At 39.0% G+C, this 18410-nt stretch overlaps 1 pseudogene; it reads left to right on the top strand.

Annotated features, from left to right (window-relative positions):
- LOC132615647 (stearoyl-[acyl-carrier-protein] 9-desaturase 6, chloroplastic-like) overlaps positions 1–16730 on the top strand; it is a 60563-nt pseudogene extending 43833 nt beyond the window's left edge.
- Positions 16731–18410: the final 1680 nt, after the last annotated feature.

The following is an 18410-nucleotide window of genomic DNA, read 5'->3' as shown; positions in this document are numbered from 1 at the left end:
CCTCAAGGAGGGAACGAGTGCGAAGATGGATTAATTTCACAAAGGGTAAGGTTTCATAATTGGCTAGCCAAGAAAAAGGTCAAAAAGGCTCAAAAGGGAAACTAAGGGTATTTAACACTTTTGGTAAGGCTTATTTAGGCAAAGTGACTATTTCAACAAAGAAAGCCTAAGATCATCTCACAACCAAACTAACTTTCGGATTTCATACAAGACCAACCGGGCAAGTTCTAGATTATACATGCATAAACAGAATCAAACTAACAACTCACACACACATCGGCAAGGACAATAATTTTTACACTTGTGACCTCCTAAGTAGTAATTCATCACACACAACACCCCAACAATCATAATGTCATATAAAGAATCAATCATGTCAGACAATAACTGTTCTAAGTATGCATTTTTCAAAATTTCGAGGGGTCTAAAAATTTCAACAAAACACAATACATGCCATCAGTTACCAAGTAGTACCAAATAAAACAAAATTACTCTATTCAACCTAAGTAACATCCTAAACATGCCAGTTTCAACAAAATAAAACCCCCCTCAAGAAAAGAACTCTGGCAAAGAAAAGCCGAGGAGGTTCCTACCCCTAACTAAAAAAACTTGCAGTGTCCTCACTGCAGTACATCAACACAGAAAAACTTTTTTTTTTCATACCTCCTAGCACTGCGTGTTAATGGTCATCTCTGCTCACCCTCTGAACTGGAGCTGCTGGGCTCTGGCAGGACAAAATCGTCCTCATTTTCCTCCTCTTCATGTTGTGCTCCGCATACACTCCTCAGAATGCTCATCATTTTGTTCAGAAATTTGCTTTGCTTCTTGGCGTGCTCTCTTGCCTTTTTCTGCCTCCTCTCTATTTTTCCCTGCTTTTCTTTGATATGCTTCATGTCCTCCACCACACCTGCTAATGTCGGACCAATAGGAACAGAGGGAGCTGTAGATGTGCCTTCTCCATGTAGGCCCGAAGGGAGACTAGCCACTAGCTGCTGGATCCGATTGTCCACCCCATGAACCTGGGTGGAGATATATTGGAAAGGCCTGGCGGCTTCTTGCAGTGGTGGCAAGATTGGTATAGCCATGGGAGGGGCAGATGCCCCACCAATCGAATCTGATGCAGTAGATGTGAACTGCTCAAATGATGATGGTGCTATATCAATCTTCCTTTTCTTCTGTACATTACCAGGCCCTCGCTTTTTCAACGGATAAATCGGTCCAGCAGGCCCTTTTTCTCTGTCGCCTGGTCTTGTGGGCACTCCATCAGTGGAGCACAAGTAAGTGATCAATGATGGGAAGAATAAGCTTTTGGTCCGTTCAAGCACCACCTCCCGGATTTCCTTCATAATGAGCCTCCCCACGTCAACAGGCAATCCTTCCATCACAGCACAAATTACTTTAGCCCTCTCAAGTGGCACCTCTGAATCATGTTTTGAAGGCAGCACCCTGGATGTGACAATATCAAGCCAAGTTTTGGCTTCAGCGGTGAACTCTGCAGAGTCAATCCTTTTCTGCATTGTATTGAGCCACTTTGGTTGTTCCCCACCGTGAAGGTGGGTCACAAACCATTGTTGCCGCAGGTTTTCGTACATCTGTGCCATCTCGCTGTTGTCACCATCCTGCAGATTATAATAGGCATTGATTCTTGAGGCATTGCACAGAACATCCACACCTCTGACTTTGACAATTGCCCTATGTGTAATGTCTGCCTCTGCAGCATTTGCGTAGAATTCCCGCACCAGGGTATGATTTTCCCTGATTGGTTCATCTGCAAAGCGTATCCAGCCGCTTGTCACCAACCTTCCATAGAACTCGGGCATCTTTTCTTCCAAACTCTCTGTTACAAAGCCCCTCTCTTCAATGAAGCTCTTTCCCAGCAGTCTATCATATAGCTTCGAACATTTTGCTGACTGGAAGGTGGTGGTGTCATAATATTCAATCAAGGGTACTTGGGCAGCACTGGATGATGAAGCCATTTTTTTGAGTTTAAGTACCTACAAAACAAACACAATGCATATGAACACCTACAATGATGTATAATTAGGAGTTGGGTTAAGGACATTGGGCACCCAAGTTTTGAACCGCTCTGTGTGAGCATTCTGTTTGTGAACTGGGTTTTTGCCTTCAGCGCGATCGCGTGACAAAGAGCCGCGATCGCGCCATTCTGCTCTATTCCTTCAGCGCGATCGCGACATTTTATGAGTTCCTTAACCGCGATCGCGGATCAACAGTACGCGTTCGCGTCAGTTTTGGTCGATAATTCAGCGCGATCGCGGCCTGTATTAGCGCGATCGCGCTGAATCGTTTCAGATCCAGCGAAACATTTTCACAAACAGGTTATGGGCATCAATTTTGGGGCTTCAATTCAACGATTTTAAGCTTGTGTTTTGCCCAATTTTTTTCTTATATCAGCACCCAACACTCAACTCACATCACTCAACAACAAACAACAATTTATATAACAAGAAATTCAACAATTTCATCACATTTTCATGCTTAAATAAATGGAAAAAAAAATTTTACTCACAATTTCTAACATGGAAAGATGATAAAAACAACCCTAGGAACAAGATAATGGAGGAATCACATACCTTGTGGTTGCAAGTTGAAGAAATTTTCCGAAATTTTGAAGTTGAATTTGAGAGAAAAGTGAGATTTTTGGAGAAAAAGTGAAGGAAATGGGGGGGGGGGGGGTTAAGCCGTTTTGCCCTTTTTAATTCTGTTTTGATACCTGGAAACGCGCCTCTGCGCGTTCGCGTGTCAGTTCCGCGCGATCGCGCAGAGTTAACAATTTTTTATTTTTTTATTTTTTTTTAACCGCGATCGCGTTGGGTTGTTGCGCGATCGCGTAGAGTAAAATTCGGCAAAAAACCAGCAGTTCAGAAAATAAGCAGAAAAACCAGCAGCTACTGATTTGTGGCTGTTCTGAAAACTCAACCTATTCAAAACAACTCCAAAAATTGTGAAATTTTGCAGATTAGTCACAAATCATAAACCAAACAATTCTAAAAAATCAAATTTCAAAAATGATTAAAAAATTTAAAAACGATGGGTTTCCTCCCACCAAGCGCTTAAGTTAACGTCGCGGCACGACGGATACCAACTTTACCGCTTTTCTCGCCATTTGGAGCTTATGAATTGGGCACCTAACTTGGAATCAAGTTTGTGACCACGAGCAGTGGGGGGTGGTAAATATCTGATCACGCCAAGTAAAATATTGTTCATTCTACACTTCTTGGCTTTCAAGTGAGGAATGTCATTTTGCCTTGTTGAATTTTCAAATTGCAGAATATAAGGCTCTTGAACTTTTTGAACTATGACATCCTCTTTTTCCCCCGGATTGGGGTCAACACCAACCATATTGTTCAGAACAATGGTTGACTCCCATTCATTTTTTTCTTTGGCATTCCCAATAAACACATCTTCATGATTTACCCTTTTATCTTGAGCATTGGGTAGTTCATAATGATTTGCCCGTGGAGGATTTTCTTCTTCTTTCATCAAACCAAGTTGGAGACTAGTTTCCAAGTACTCTTCAAAAGCTTTTTGGTTTTCATTACCCTCACCTAGTAGACACTCCATCATGAATTTGAACTCACCAATTTGGCCATGCTCACAATAAAAGTCATTACTAAACAAGTTTTCATGGAAAGATGCCATTTTTTTTTATTTTTTTTTTATATAAAATAAAACACAGAAAACAACAACACAAATATTTACGGGTTCGGATCAAAGCAAGTTAGCTTATTTCCTAGATTAGCCAAAATACACCAATTGTTCCCCGGCAGTGGCGCCATTTTTTATAACGTCCAAATCCACCTTATTAATTAGAATGGGCACGGTCGTATGCAAATATAATTTACCCAACTATGAGTCGGGGTCGAATCCCACAGAGAACAATATGTAGGTGATTTAAGCAGATTAGGAATTATCACTAACAATAGCTATGCCCGAACGCATCAATGGTGGTTTTTTATAAGGTTTTGATAAAATACGGAAATATAAATTCTACTCTAGAAAGCAAGTAAATTGATCAATGGCAACAAGAATGGAAGGAGGGAAACTACTTCTCAAGTAACGATCCAATCTATTTCACGAATTGTAAATAATAGCAAGTTTATGTTATTTAGCCTCGGATAATGACTCTAAATTAACTTCTTCCGAAGATTAACTAGACTACCCAATTGAAGATCCCTCAAGCAATTAGGAGCATTAAGAACACCCGAATATGGCTACAAGTGGTATTGCCTATTCCTAGGTCAACTTCCATTAGATGAGGGTTAACACCCCAAATTCATGTTAATTATCCTATCCCAACTCCGTTTTTCCTCTTCCGAGTTTCAAACAAAGTAAATGGGCGAGTTCAAAGGTTAGCTAATCCCTTGAAAACATTCATGAACAAGAATAATTAAAATAGCAAAAACTTACTTGATTAAGAACAATGCAAATGAATAAATAAGCACAACAAGAGTATCAATCTTAATTGTCACCAAGAGATTTCCATCAACAAGGATTAAAAAGAAGAGAGAACATTTTTGTAGGAACCCTAGCCTCCAACTTGTGGGAGCTGCCAAAGATAATAATGTTTTTGCCCTAATTTTCTATTTATATGAACTGGAATGGAAGAAATCGTCAAAATCCGAGTTCTGGTCGAAATTTCCGAAAATCCTTCAACGCGATCGCGTCATGTGTCTGCGCGATCGCGTGGATGACGTCAGCTCCCCTGCTCCCTTAATCGCGATCGCGTGTCGAGCCTGCGCGATCGCGTGTCATTAACAACGCGCGTGGGCGCGGTCGCGTTACATTACAGCGCGAACGCGTGGAGTGCAATTCCCGCGTGGGCGCGATCGCGTGGGTACTCTGCGCGATCGCGTAGAGTATTTTTCCACGGTATTTTCCAGAACTTCCAGTTATTTCCAGTTTTGCAACTTTTTTGCTTGTTTTCCACACTTAGGCTCTAGGGACCTCGTATTACCTGAAACATGACAAAAACTACGTAAAATGACATAGACTTGCTTAAAAACAAGTAAAACTTATAGTTAAAAAGCATCGATTGTGGCGTAAAATCACGCGACATCACCGACTTCAAATCCCGGAATAGTCTTGGCCCTTAATTGTCATAGTTAATCCGGGTTGTCCCAATGTATAAAAATACGGGACGTAACATCCTCTCCCCCTTAGGAACATTCGTCCTCGAATGTTGGATTAATGCTACTAATCTTACTCAAATTCGGGGAGTTTCTTTTATAGCCATCATATACAAATCGATCACAAATCAACATAATCAAACAAAGAATTTGGATTACCTGAAGGTGCCGAAAATAGGTAAGAATATTTTTTTTTTCATCATCTGCTCCTCAGCCTTCCAGGTTAATTCCTCGCGGTTATTATTATTCCGCCACAGTACTTTAACAGAAGCCACATCTTTATTCCGCAACTTTCTTACCTGACGATCCAATATGGCTATAGGTTGCTCTTCATAAAATATCTCCTCTGTGACCTGTATATCGTCTGTAGGAAAATTTCTGGATGGGTCACCAATATATTTACGAAGCATAGGAACATGGGATACCGGGTGTACCGCTCCCAAATCAGCTGGCAAATCCAACTCATAGGCCACCTTGCCTATTTTGCGAACAATCTGATAAGGCCCAATATAAGTAATGCATAGGGTATAGAAGAATATGGTCGCCCACCCGTCGATGGCGCCATAACACAGCATAACACCAGAAAGTTTCAAATCTCCGTATCCCCGTCACATATCACATCACAACATAACGCCATACACAGCATAACACCAAATATAGGTGGAACCCGACCCTCTTTTGCGAGTAGCTCGGTGAACCATAAACACAGCATAACTCCGGAGTATATCAAAATGCGCACGACAACAGAACCGGCCCGGGACTCGGCGAAAGGAATAACAGAATGCACGAGTATAGTCGTGAGTAGTCATATGCATAAAATCATTATCATAAATTCAAACATAAGTAAAATGATCATATTTGAAATCGGAATAATAATCATACCAAATTCTTTCAAAGATTCTCTGAATTACATAAAGGAAAGTCGCGGGACCCACGGACGGGTATTTACCCAAGTCGGGCCCGCCTATGGAAAACATACGTATCATACATAATGCAAACTTTTATAAAAATATTGGAGCAATCCGAGCATTTATGTGAAATGTATGGCATTCAGAAATTTCAAAGTTCTTTAAAGTGAAACCTTTTTGCGCAAAGTTCGGAAAGCGATTATTTCAAATACATAAAGGTTCATATTTCATCAAATCATACATAAGAGTGCCAAGGAACATATATAGATCATATCATGCTCGGATTTCGGATTTGGAATTTCCTTAAGGCTCTAATCTAGCCTATGTAAAACTAAGACATGCCAAAAAGAAGGGAGGTTGCTTTACATACCTCGTACGCACTCCAAGATGGCCAATCTAAAGTAAATTCCAATCTACGCCTCGGGCTCTCCAAGGTCTACAAATATGCCAACGAATATCCAATATTAAACATAGGCACTTAAGCCATTTATTCCAACTAACATTAAATTCTACAGAAAATTCGGCAGCATTTCCCCTGTAAATAGGCCATCCCGAGAATTTAACTCGCTCAAAATCAACAACAACAACCACAATAACCAACCTAGCAACATCGATAATCAATTCGAAAGGCAAAATAATAATAGTAGCTCTCTTTTACACCATTCGACAACTTTCCAATTATTCAATTCAATGGCTTACTTTCAAGCCACAATATCGTTCGTACATTCGATTATTAACCCAAACTCATACTAACAACATTCGAGAACATTCTAAACAATTCACATAACTTTTCCAACAATCCACAATTTCTCCAAATTTTTGGCCGAAAACAGCCCCTACCCGTGAGCAGCCCACTGGGCACACTTCCGACTTTCAATTCATGTTTTGTATCACAATTCACAATATAACGATACCATTTTCATAACATATACAAATTACATCAACGCACAATAACCCTCAAATCAGCCCGTAGAATCTCAACATCAATCTTAAGTCATTAAATGTTCAATTCCAAACTAGAATTCGTAACGACGACACGAAAGCGCTTAAGCGATAATAATGCGATATTCGGCATAATCTATGACTCACATTCGTTCACACTACACATATTCATATGTTAATGGTTCTCATATATAAGGATTGCATTAAATGCACAAAGTTCTCCAAATCAGTCCGCAACGCTTACTATATCAATTCGGGACATTTAACTCTCATTTCCAACATACAAATCATCACAACAACCATTACGACGCTAAGCGATATTAATTCATTCTTTGCTACCATTTGGAGGCTATATACACGGCTACACTACACATATACATGTATCGATGATTTTTATTCTCTTCTCCACTCTACGACAATCAATATGCTACAAGCAATTAATTCATCAACCCAATACCACACCACACACATATACTTCACACGGTCAACACACCCAACACAAGACCCAACTTCAACATTTCATATTTCATGATTTTTATCCATTTTAGCATACTACAATATGCATACAACATTTATAACTCCAAAAACAAGATTAGAACTCACCTTTATTCTCCAATCCACCAATAGGCTAGGGTTTGCAAATGGGCAAAATGAGTGGTTGAATGACCCAAACAATACTTCCACGCTACTTAGGGACCTCCAAATAGTGGGTTTATACCAAAGAAATAATTTTAGAGAGGCAAAAATGGGACTTGATTTTTCTTGGTTGTGGCCGAGAACCATGGGGGAGTGGAGGCTCTCAAAGTCTTGTTATGTTTCTTTAAGTATAGAAGTGGGAAATGAGAAAGATGACTTAGTCTTCTTTTTTTTAAGTATCCACAAATATCTCCCTTTGTTTATGGCCCACACATGTGTTGGACCAATTAAAATTGGCCACACAATGTGTGGGACCATTTCAAGTCCACACGGCCACCATGGCTTTTGGTGCAAGATTTTTAAATTCCAATTTTATGAATTGTGGTCCCAATTTTTCCTAAGTGTCCAATGCCCTCAATTTCATATTCAACTTATGTCTCAAAATAAAATCAAATGGTCAAAAGTCCCGACTTCAAAACCCGGAATAGTCTTGGCCCTTAATTGGCACAGTTAATCCGGGTTGTCCCAATGTATAAAAATACGGGACGTAACATCCTCTCCCCCTTAGGAACATTCGTCCTCGAATGTTGGATTAATGCTACTAATCTTACTCAAATTCGGGGGAGTTTCTTTTATAGCCATCATATACAAATCGATCACAAATCAACATAATCAAACAAAGAATTAGGATTACCTGAAGGTGCCGAAAATAGGTGAGGATATTTTTTTTTTCATCATCTGCTCCTCAGCCTTCCAGGTTAATTCCTCGCAGTTATTATTATTCGCCACAGTACTTTAACAGAAGCCACATCTTTATTCCGCAACTTTCTTACCTGACGATCCAATATGGCTATAGGTTGCTCTTCATAAAATAGCTCCTCTGTGACCTGTATATCGTCTGTAGGAAAAATTCTGGATGGGTCACCAATATATTTACGAACCATAGGAACATGGGATACCGGGTGTACCGCTCCCAAATCAGCTGGCAAATCCAACTCATAGGCCACCTTGCCTATTTTGCGAACAATCTGATAAGGCCCAATATATCTCGGACTGAGCTTTCCTTTCTTGCCAAATCTCATAACGCCTTTCATAGGTGACTCTTTCAGAAACACCCAATCGCCAATCTGGAACTCTAACGGTCGACGTCGTTTATCAGCATAAGATTTCTGTCGACAAGGGGCCGCTAATAGTCGCTCTCGAATCAGTTTCACTTTATCGACTGCTTGCTGGATCACATCTGGACCAATTAACTGAATCTCACCCACGACAAACCAACCAATCGGAGATCTGCTTTTCCTGCCATACAAAGCCTCATATGGTGCCATCTGAATACTGGAGCGATAACGATTTTTATTATAAACAAATTCACTTAGCGACAATGATCACCCCAACAACCTCTAAAATCAATAACACAGGCCCATAGCATATCTTCCGGTATCTAAATAGCACACTCGGCCTGTCCGTCGGACTGAGGATGAAATATTGTGCTATGACCCATCTGAGTCTCCAGTCCTTCCTGGGACGATCTTCAGAAGTTAGCCGTAAACTGAGCACCTCAGTCGGTTATAATAGATATAGGAATCCCGTGAAGTCTTATTATCTCATTAATATACACTCTGTCATAACCTTGAGCAGAACAAGTAGTCCTGACTCGAAGAAAATGGGCTGATTTCATTAATCTATCAACAATACTCCGAATAGAATCGTATCCGCGTTGAGTGCGCGGTAAGCCTATAATGAAGTTCATGCGAATCGTTCCTCGTTCCCAAACTGAAGTTTCTAATTCCTGAACCAACCAGTCGGGCCCTTGATACTCGATCTTGACTTACTGACAATTTGGACATTGGCCAGCGAACTCTGCAGTGTCCCTTTTTCATACCATCCCATCAGCATAAATATTTTAGATCATGATACATTTTTGTGGATTCAGAATGAACAGAATGTCGAACATTAAGTGCTTCGCCCATAATTGATCATCACAGCCCTGCAACGTCAGGCACACATAATCTGCCTCCGTATAATAATATCCCTTTCAGACGAAATTTCAAACTAAGTCTTTTCTTTATCAAAGGTCGTATCTTTGTACTGTACAAGGATAGGATCCTCAAACTGATGTTGTTTTACCTCTTCTATAATCGACGATTCAGCAACTTCTCGAACAAAATCCCAATATCTCCAGAATCGACCAAACGGACTCCAAGGCTAGCTAACTGATAAATTTCCACGAACCAATTCTTTCTCATCAAACTGTACATCAGTCAAACTACCCATGGACTTACGGCTAAGTGCATTAGCTACCACATTGGCTTTTCCGGGATGATATAGAATATCGACATCATAATCTTTCAATAATTCAAGCCATTTATGCCGCAGATTTAGCTCCCTTTTGCTTAAAAATATACTGGGGCTCTTATGGTCCGTATAAATACCAGCGTAGACCCCATGTAAGTAATGCCGCCACATTCTCAAAACATGAATCGCCGCGGCTAATTCCAGATTATGTATGGGATAATTTCCTTCGTGCGATTTGAACTGCCGGGGAGCTTAGGCCATAACTTGACTGTGCTGCACTAATTCATAATCTATCCCAATACCAAAAGCACCATAATAAGTAACATACCCGGCTGGCCCTTCAGGAAGAGCTAGACTGGAGTTGAAATTAATTTTCCTCCGGTACTGGAAACTGTATTCACACGTACCGGTTCACTGAAATTTCACGGCCTTCTGAGTTAACTTCGTTAATAGTGCCGTAATAGAAGCAAAGTCCTTCACCACTTTTCTGTAATACCTGGCTAATCCCCAAAAACCGCGTATTTCGGTCTATGTCGAAGACCTAGGCCAACTTTTGATCGCTTTAATCTTCTGTGTGTCAATTGTTTCTATTTCTACTTATTTTACTTCACTTTCCTCCGCTCCCCCTCTTTTGGGGTTGTGCTTATACCGTATCCATGTTTTTCCTTTATAATCTATAACTTGATTACCTTCGTACGAGATCTTAACAAAATTACGAAGTGATGAAATTCTCATTCATAAAGTACAAATCATATCTGATAGCTGGCACTCGAATAATTTAATTAATATAGCAATTTATCCTTTAATAATCATATCCTTCCTTCATACCCGTTCCTTATCCGTCGTTCTATTTTCTCGATAGTCAAATTACTTAATATTCGCATGATTCATCATTCCATGCCATAGGTTTTTTTTTCTTTTGCCCTGCATTATTACATTCCAGTTCGTTTTTCGCAAGTAATTTCGTGCTTTGCCCGTCGACTCTTTTAGAAGCTCTGCTTAATTACGTTTCTTACGGTTCACTTTTGCTAACACTTTGATCTCTTTACCTTCCACTCAATTATTCTCTTTTCCTTCCAAAATATCATCGTATTAGCATCTTCCAATCTCAACCCATAGCAAAACCAATATCTGTTTATCTCGTAACATCTGTATCATACCTTTCACTTTGTCTCATAAATTCTATTCTGTTAATGTCTCCCATATATTATAACGCTGACTATTAAGGTTCACTAAGCGATCGACATAGTCATAAATGGGGAGTCCTATACATATATATATATATATATATATATATATATATATATATATATATATATATATATATATATATATATATATATATATATCACTAGCATTTCTTTTACAAAGCGTCTTCAATCATATGTTCAAACTCATTCTAATTCTGGAGCTGCGTTGCTCTTTCTCCCTTTTTCACTAATCTAATCCGTCTCAGCCCACGCGACCTTTATAAAGTTTCTAATCACTCCACATACTCTAATTTCCTTTTTGGTTACTCCAAATTTCCTATTTGTCTCTTATGTCCATGTTTGCGAAAATGTTTGTACATTTCCCAGGGGGTCACCCATCCCAGAATTGCTCTGGCCCTGGCACGCTTAACCTTACAACTTTAATGCATTTAGACACGTTAAGGCCGGTATAATTGCATCAATTTCCTCGCACGACTTTTATCACGTAATTTAAGGCAAATCGGGGTCTTAACAACTTTCAAAACGTTCTCGTAGCGGGTCCCACCCCGATCTAGAGAGAATTCTTTTACTTTTCTGACTATATAGTCACCGTGTCGCCCCCTGTAAATCCTCAATATTTTTCTTCTTATGCATATACATATATAATTTTAAACAGCCCACAAATTTAAGTTTAGTATTCTTCAAATGAATCGAAACTTAATCGTTGGACATTTTTGCCTTTCACATAAGCTTTTCTGAAGCAACATGTGGTTGGAACATATTCTGATTCATTTAGATAAATTACGAATTTGCTACTCATATATTCTTTCTCGGAATAAAATTTCCCAATCAAGGATAATGCTTCTTACGAATGCCATGGAGGTTACCTCTTAACTTTAATCCAACATAACAGATTCACCCTATCGGTATCGACTTTCAAAACATGTTAAGAACTTATATCTCATTTTCTCTCTTTATATTTCTGGCAAAATTTGGGCAGAGGTTCCTCTGTATTTCTTACTATCCCAAAACCTGTACACAGGAAATACCAACCATGCCTCACAGGGCCAACACATATACGTATTTATATATCATATCGTAGCCACACAGGGCTAACAATTGCAAACAAAAGTACACAGATGTCGAGACTTACCTCACGTGCCCAACTCAAACGGCACCGGTGACATCTTCCTGTTTATTTTTCTTTTCAATCTTCAACTTTATATTTCCGTCATACTTCAAATAGCTTCCCCGACATACATCTTTCATACCATTTCTTACCTGTGTACGGTATAGCTTCCAATATCATCGGTCACTTTCTTACGTCGATACCGTCCTCAGCTGAAATTAAAGGTTAGCAGAAAAAGATTCATTTCCTACGGCTGGCTCTATCGCACGATCTAAGATTCAAAGAAAGGAAACATCCTAAATGCCCTGTAGCCTCATGTTTATCGATGTGGTGCACAACACACCGATAAACAAGACTCTACTAGACACGGCCTGTAGACATCCCAAGGACAAACCGCTCTGATACCACTTCTGTCACGACCCAGCCCCGTGGGCCGCGACTGGTGTCCTACTTGGGCACCCAAACGGACATACAAACTAAATCATCATTTTTAAACAGAGTTGAGAACGAATATTATCTTGCGCGATTGCGCGTACAAAAAATTATATCAGAATCAGAAGAGGCAGCGGAATATACATCGCCGAACATATGCACATATATCAAAAAGCCGGCAAGGCTATCAAATATGTCAAAAGCCGACAAGGCTGTCAAATGGCACAACGGCCCAAAACGCATATACAAATGCACGCCGACAAGGCTGCCACAAACATATACAAAATGCACGCCGACGAGGCTGCCATAACGAATAGAGTCATGCAAACACATCCGTACAGAAGTAGGCACACACACCCACAAATACGTCTACAGACCTCTAAACAGACAAACCGAATCATATGGCGGGACAGGGCCCCGCCGTGCCCCTGAACAAATACATATATACATAGCGAACGAATATATACCAAAATGTGTGCTCTGAAATGAGAAGAGCACTCCAAACAGCAGAAGAGGGTGTCCTAAATGAGTAGATCACCAAACTGTGCATCTGTACCTGCGGGCATGAAACGCAGCCCCCGAAGAAAGGGGGTCAGTACCAAATATGTACTCAGTATGCAAAGCAGAATATACAGAAAGCAAATCTGAGACATAAACGAAATGGAAGTACCAAACATAAGTGCAAATCCAACATATCAAAATTTGCTTACTTTCAAAAATATGTAAGTAATGCATAGGGTACAGAAGAATATGGTCGCCCACCCGTCGATGGCGCCATAACACAGCATAACACCAGAAAGTTTCAAATCTCCGTATCCCCATCACATATTACATCACAACATAACGCCATACACAGCATAACACCAAATATAGGTGGAACCCGACCCTCTTTTGCGAGTAGCTCGGTGAACCATAAACACAGCATAACTCCGGAGTATATCAAAATGCGCACGACAACAGAACCAGCCCGGGACTCGGCGAAAGGAATAACAGAATGCACGAGTAGAGTCGTGAGTAGTCATATGCATAAAATCATTATCATAAATTCAAACATAAGTAAAATGATCATATTTGAAATCGGAATAATAATCATACCAAATTCTTTCAAAGATTCTCTGAATTACATAAAGGAAAGTCGCGGGACCCACGGACGGGTATTTACCCAAGTCGGGCCCGCCTATGGAAAACATACGTATCATACATAATGCAAACTTTTATAAAAATATTGGAGCAATCCGAGCATTTATGTGAAATGTATGGCATTCAGAAATTTCGAAGTTCTTTAAAGTGAAACCTTTTTGCGCAAAGTTCGGAAAGCGATTATTTCAAATACATAAAGGTTCATATTTCATCAAATCATACATAAGAGTGCCAAGGAACATATATAGATCATATCATGCTCGGATTTCGGATTTGGAATTTCCTTAAGGCTCTAATCTAGCCTATGTAAAACTAAGACATGCCAAAAAGAAGGGAGGTTGCTTTACATACCTCGTACGCACTCCAAGATGGCCAATCTAAAGTAAATTCCAATCTACGCCTCGGGCTCCCCAAGGTGTACAAATATGCCAACGAATATCCAATATTAAACATAGGCACTTAAGCCATTTATTCCAACTAACATTAAATTCTACAGAAAATTCGACAGCATTTCCCCTGTAAATAGGCCATCCCGAGAATTTAACTCGCTCAAAATCAACAACAACAACCACAATAACCAACCTAGCAACATCGATAATCAATTCGAAAGGCAAAATAATAATAGTAGCTCTCTTTTACACCATTCGACAACTTTCCAATTATTCAATTCAATGGCTTACTTTCAAGCCACAATATCGTTCGTACATTCGATTATTAACCCAAACTCATACTAACAACATTCGAGAACATTCTAAACAATTCACATAATTTTTCCAACAATCCACAATTTCTCCAAATTTTTGGCCGAAAACAGCCCCTACCCGTGAGCAGCCCACTGGGCACACTTCCGACTTTCAATTCATGTTTTGTATCACAATTCACAATATAACGATACCATTTTCATAAAATATACAAATTACATCAACGCAAAATAACCCTCAAATCAGCCCGTACAATCTCAACATCAATCTTAAGTCATTAAATGCTCAATTCCAAACTAGAATTCGTAACGACGACACGAAAGCGCTTAAGCGATAATAATGCGATATTCGGCATAATCTATGACTCACATTCGTTCACACTACACATATTCATATGTTAATGGTTCTCATATATAAGGATTGCATTAAATGCACAAAGTTCTCCAAATCAGTCCGCAACGCTTACTATATCAATTCGGGACATTTAACTCTCATTTCCAACATACAAATCATCACAACAACCATTACGACGCTAAGCGATATTAATTCATTCTTTGCTACCATTTGGAGGCTATATACACGGCTACACTACACATATACATGTGTCGATGATTTTTATTCTCTTCTCCACTCTACGACAATCAATATGCTACAAGCAATTAATTCATCAACCCAATACCACACCACACACATATACTTCACACGGTCAACACACCCAACACAAGACCCAACTTCAACATTTCATATTTCATGATTTTTATCCATTTTAGCATACTACAATGTGCATACAACATTTATAACTCCAAAAACAAGATTAGAACTCACCTTTATTCTCCAATCCACCAATAGGCTAGGGTTTGCAAATGGGCAAAATGAGTGGTTGAATGACCCAAACAATACTTCCACGCTACTTAGGGACCTCCAAATAGTGGGTTTATACCAAAGAAATAATTTTAGAGAGGAAAAAATGGGACTTGATTTTTCTTGGTTGTGGCCGAGAACCATGGGGGAGTGGAGGCTCTCCAAGTCTTGTTATTTTTCTTTAAGTGTAGAAGTGGGAAATGAGAAAGATGACTTAGTCTTCTTTTTTTTAAGTATCCACAAATATCTCCCTTTGTTTATGGCCCACACATGTGTTGGACCAATTAAAATTGGCCACACAATGTGTGGGACCATTTCAAGTCCACACGGCCACCATGGCTTTTGGTGCAAGATTTTTAAATTCCAATTTTATGAATTGTGGTCCCAATTTTTCCTAAGTGTCCAATGCCCTCAATTTCATATTCAACTTATGTCTCAAAATAAAATCAAATGGTCAAAAGTCCCGACTTCAAATCCCGGAATAGTCTTGGCCCTTAATTGTCATAGTTAATCCGGGTTGTCCCAATGTATAAAAATACGGGACGTAACACCAAAGATATGTGGCTAAATTCAATTGGAGATTAAATTGCGAGATAAGCCAATAAGTAAATAAAGAAGCCGATCTGACCAAATATTAATTATGTTTGGCCTCGGGTATAGAAACTGAGGTCGATACCCTCTGCCGAGTACCTGCACGATGAATAATGAAGATAAACTTAGGATCAAATGGGCATGGACTCAAATAATTCTTATTGTTTTATGATATGAACTCTTTCTTTCTTTCCGTTGTCAACCGCCCACAATGGATGGGAACCTCTTCTCTATATAGTAGAGGAGTCCCAACCCTAGTACAATTCTGAATAAAGGAAAGAAATTTGGTGACAGCTGTTGCCGAGATCGACGCCGAAATATCCGATTGAGGGCGGATATTTTGGTCTTCTCCTTATGGCAGTTAACCGCCCTTCCTTTAACGCCTCATCCCAGATCGAGCTCGAAGTCTCGTTCCCGATGAGCTGGTCATATCGTGACCGAGCATAACCATGACAACGAGAAATCGAGCATGTCCGTATCCTCGGTTTACCCGTATACACTAATATATTTGAGCACTTCTCTGTTGTTACTCAAAGGCAGGGGGTTTATACATCTCGTGATTATGCCGAAATATTAGAATTTTTTATTACACGGTGGGAATTGGAAAAGCTTGAGGGCTTGACGGCCGAGGCAAGACGTGCACAGGATTCTGTGTGCGGGCTTCCATATAGGGTTAGAAAGTTGGAAATCGAGCCAAGAAATTAGAGCCACGTCAGGTGAAGTTTAGCTGGATTTTTAATAAGCAAGTGAGTGTTTAGATGTATTTATTTGTAATAACGACATAAAACAAAACTTATCCTTTCACTAATAACAGTCCTTTTGGCTTATTAAGCTACTAAAATAAATTTGGGTTGAGATGTACTTCTTGTTAAAAATGTTATTTGAAAAAATGTTTGGGAGAGTAGTAGTTTTTTATTTGGCTAGAGTATTTGAGAAGTGCTTTTGTTATTAGCCTGTATTTGGGCAATATTTTCAAAGTGCTTTACTAAATCATTTGAGAAGTGTTGTTATAATTAGTTTGTGTTGGACTAATATTTTCAAAGTGCTTTTAATTAAGTGTTAAATTATGAAAAAAGTTAACATTACTAATTAATTTGGTAAATATGAATTTTTTATATGAGTAATCTTATCATAAAAAATCAAAAGCACCTATATTTGGAATAAACTACTTATGTCAACTTCCTAATTAAAAGCTGAAGATTAAAACAATTTTTACTACAATTACTCAAAATCACTTTTTTCACCAATATAACGTGGCAAAATACCTTCAGTCTCTAAAAATAAATATCTTTTACTTTTTCTTTTTGGAAAAAATAAACACTTTTAGTGTATGATAAGTTTTAACCAAGCTAGTACATGTCTATCCCCAATAAAACTGATCCATTTAATGTTATTACAAAAATATCTCAAATCCAGATACAAAGCATAAGACATGCTTGCCGTTTTAGCAAAAGATGGTTGGTTATTTTGTCTTTAGAAATATAAGACAAAACTTTTGAGCTTATAGCACCAACAAGCAATGCAACAACAGTACTTGAAGTGACTAATATGCTTTAAAACTAACTTTAATTACAACAAGCAGCCATGTCAATAATGCGCTATTTGTTTCAGTTTTCTAATAATAGAGAAAACTACACCGTTTGGGATTTCTTTGTCCTGATATTTGAACGAGCGTTTCAGTGTTGGACGCAACATAATCAAGCCATTCAAGAAGACAGAGAATATCAGAGAGAAATAATTATGTTTACATGAACATAATAATAATTATTCCCTTTCGGTTACCACTAACCTATATTGCGCTAGAGAAAACAGGAGTAATTTTCTTGGCCAAAAAGATCTTTTATATGGCAAGAACTACAATTGATTTTAGCTGAAGTAGTAAACAGGTGTATGAAAATGGCTATTAGTGGGACCCGGAAGGTAAGAAAAAATAACAAATGCAGAGTTGTAGTCAGAAAACATTTTTTTTGCGCGGATTGCCCTTCTTTTGGGGTGGTCTTTAAATTTTGCCCTTCAAATTTGTGATCTTTAAATTTTGCCCCTCATATTTGTGGTCTTTAAGTTTTGCCCCTCATATTTGTGGTCTTTAAGTTTTGCCCTTTGCTTGGAAAGGTGGGCGAATACATGATGTTCTGGGTTCGAACCCCCGCTCAGGCATAAAATAAAATAAAAAATTCGTCAGGCAGGACTGGGGGAGTGTATGCCGGATCCAGCATACAATCTTTAAGAAAAAGTTAAAGTTATGCAGGATCCGGCATAACTAAAAGTCTGCCTCATAAGGCAGAATTTTTCCTAAGACATAGTTTAGTTATACCTTATGGGGCAGAATTTTAGTTAAGGCATAACAAAATTATGCCCCATAAGGCAAGAATTTTTCTTAAGGCATAGACTTTGCCTTATAAGGCAAAGTTTAAGTTATGCCTTAAGGAAAAGTTCCG

Source organism: Lycium barbarum, chromosome 1 (assembly GCF_019175385.1).
Source record: "Lycium barbarum isolate Lr01 chromosome 1, ASM1917538v2, whole genome shotgun sequence".
NCBI classification, from domain to species: domain Eukaryota; kingdom Viridiplantae; phylum Streptophyta; class Magnoliopsida; order Solanales; family Solanaceae; genus Lycium; species Lycium barbarum.
Note: the sequence above shows the minus strand (reverse complement) of the source record. Positions and strands in the feature narration are given on the sequence as shown.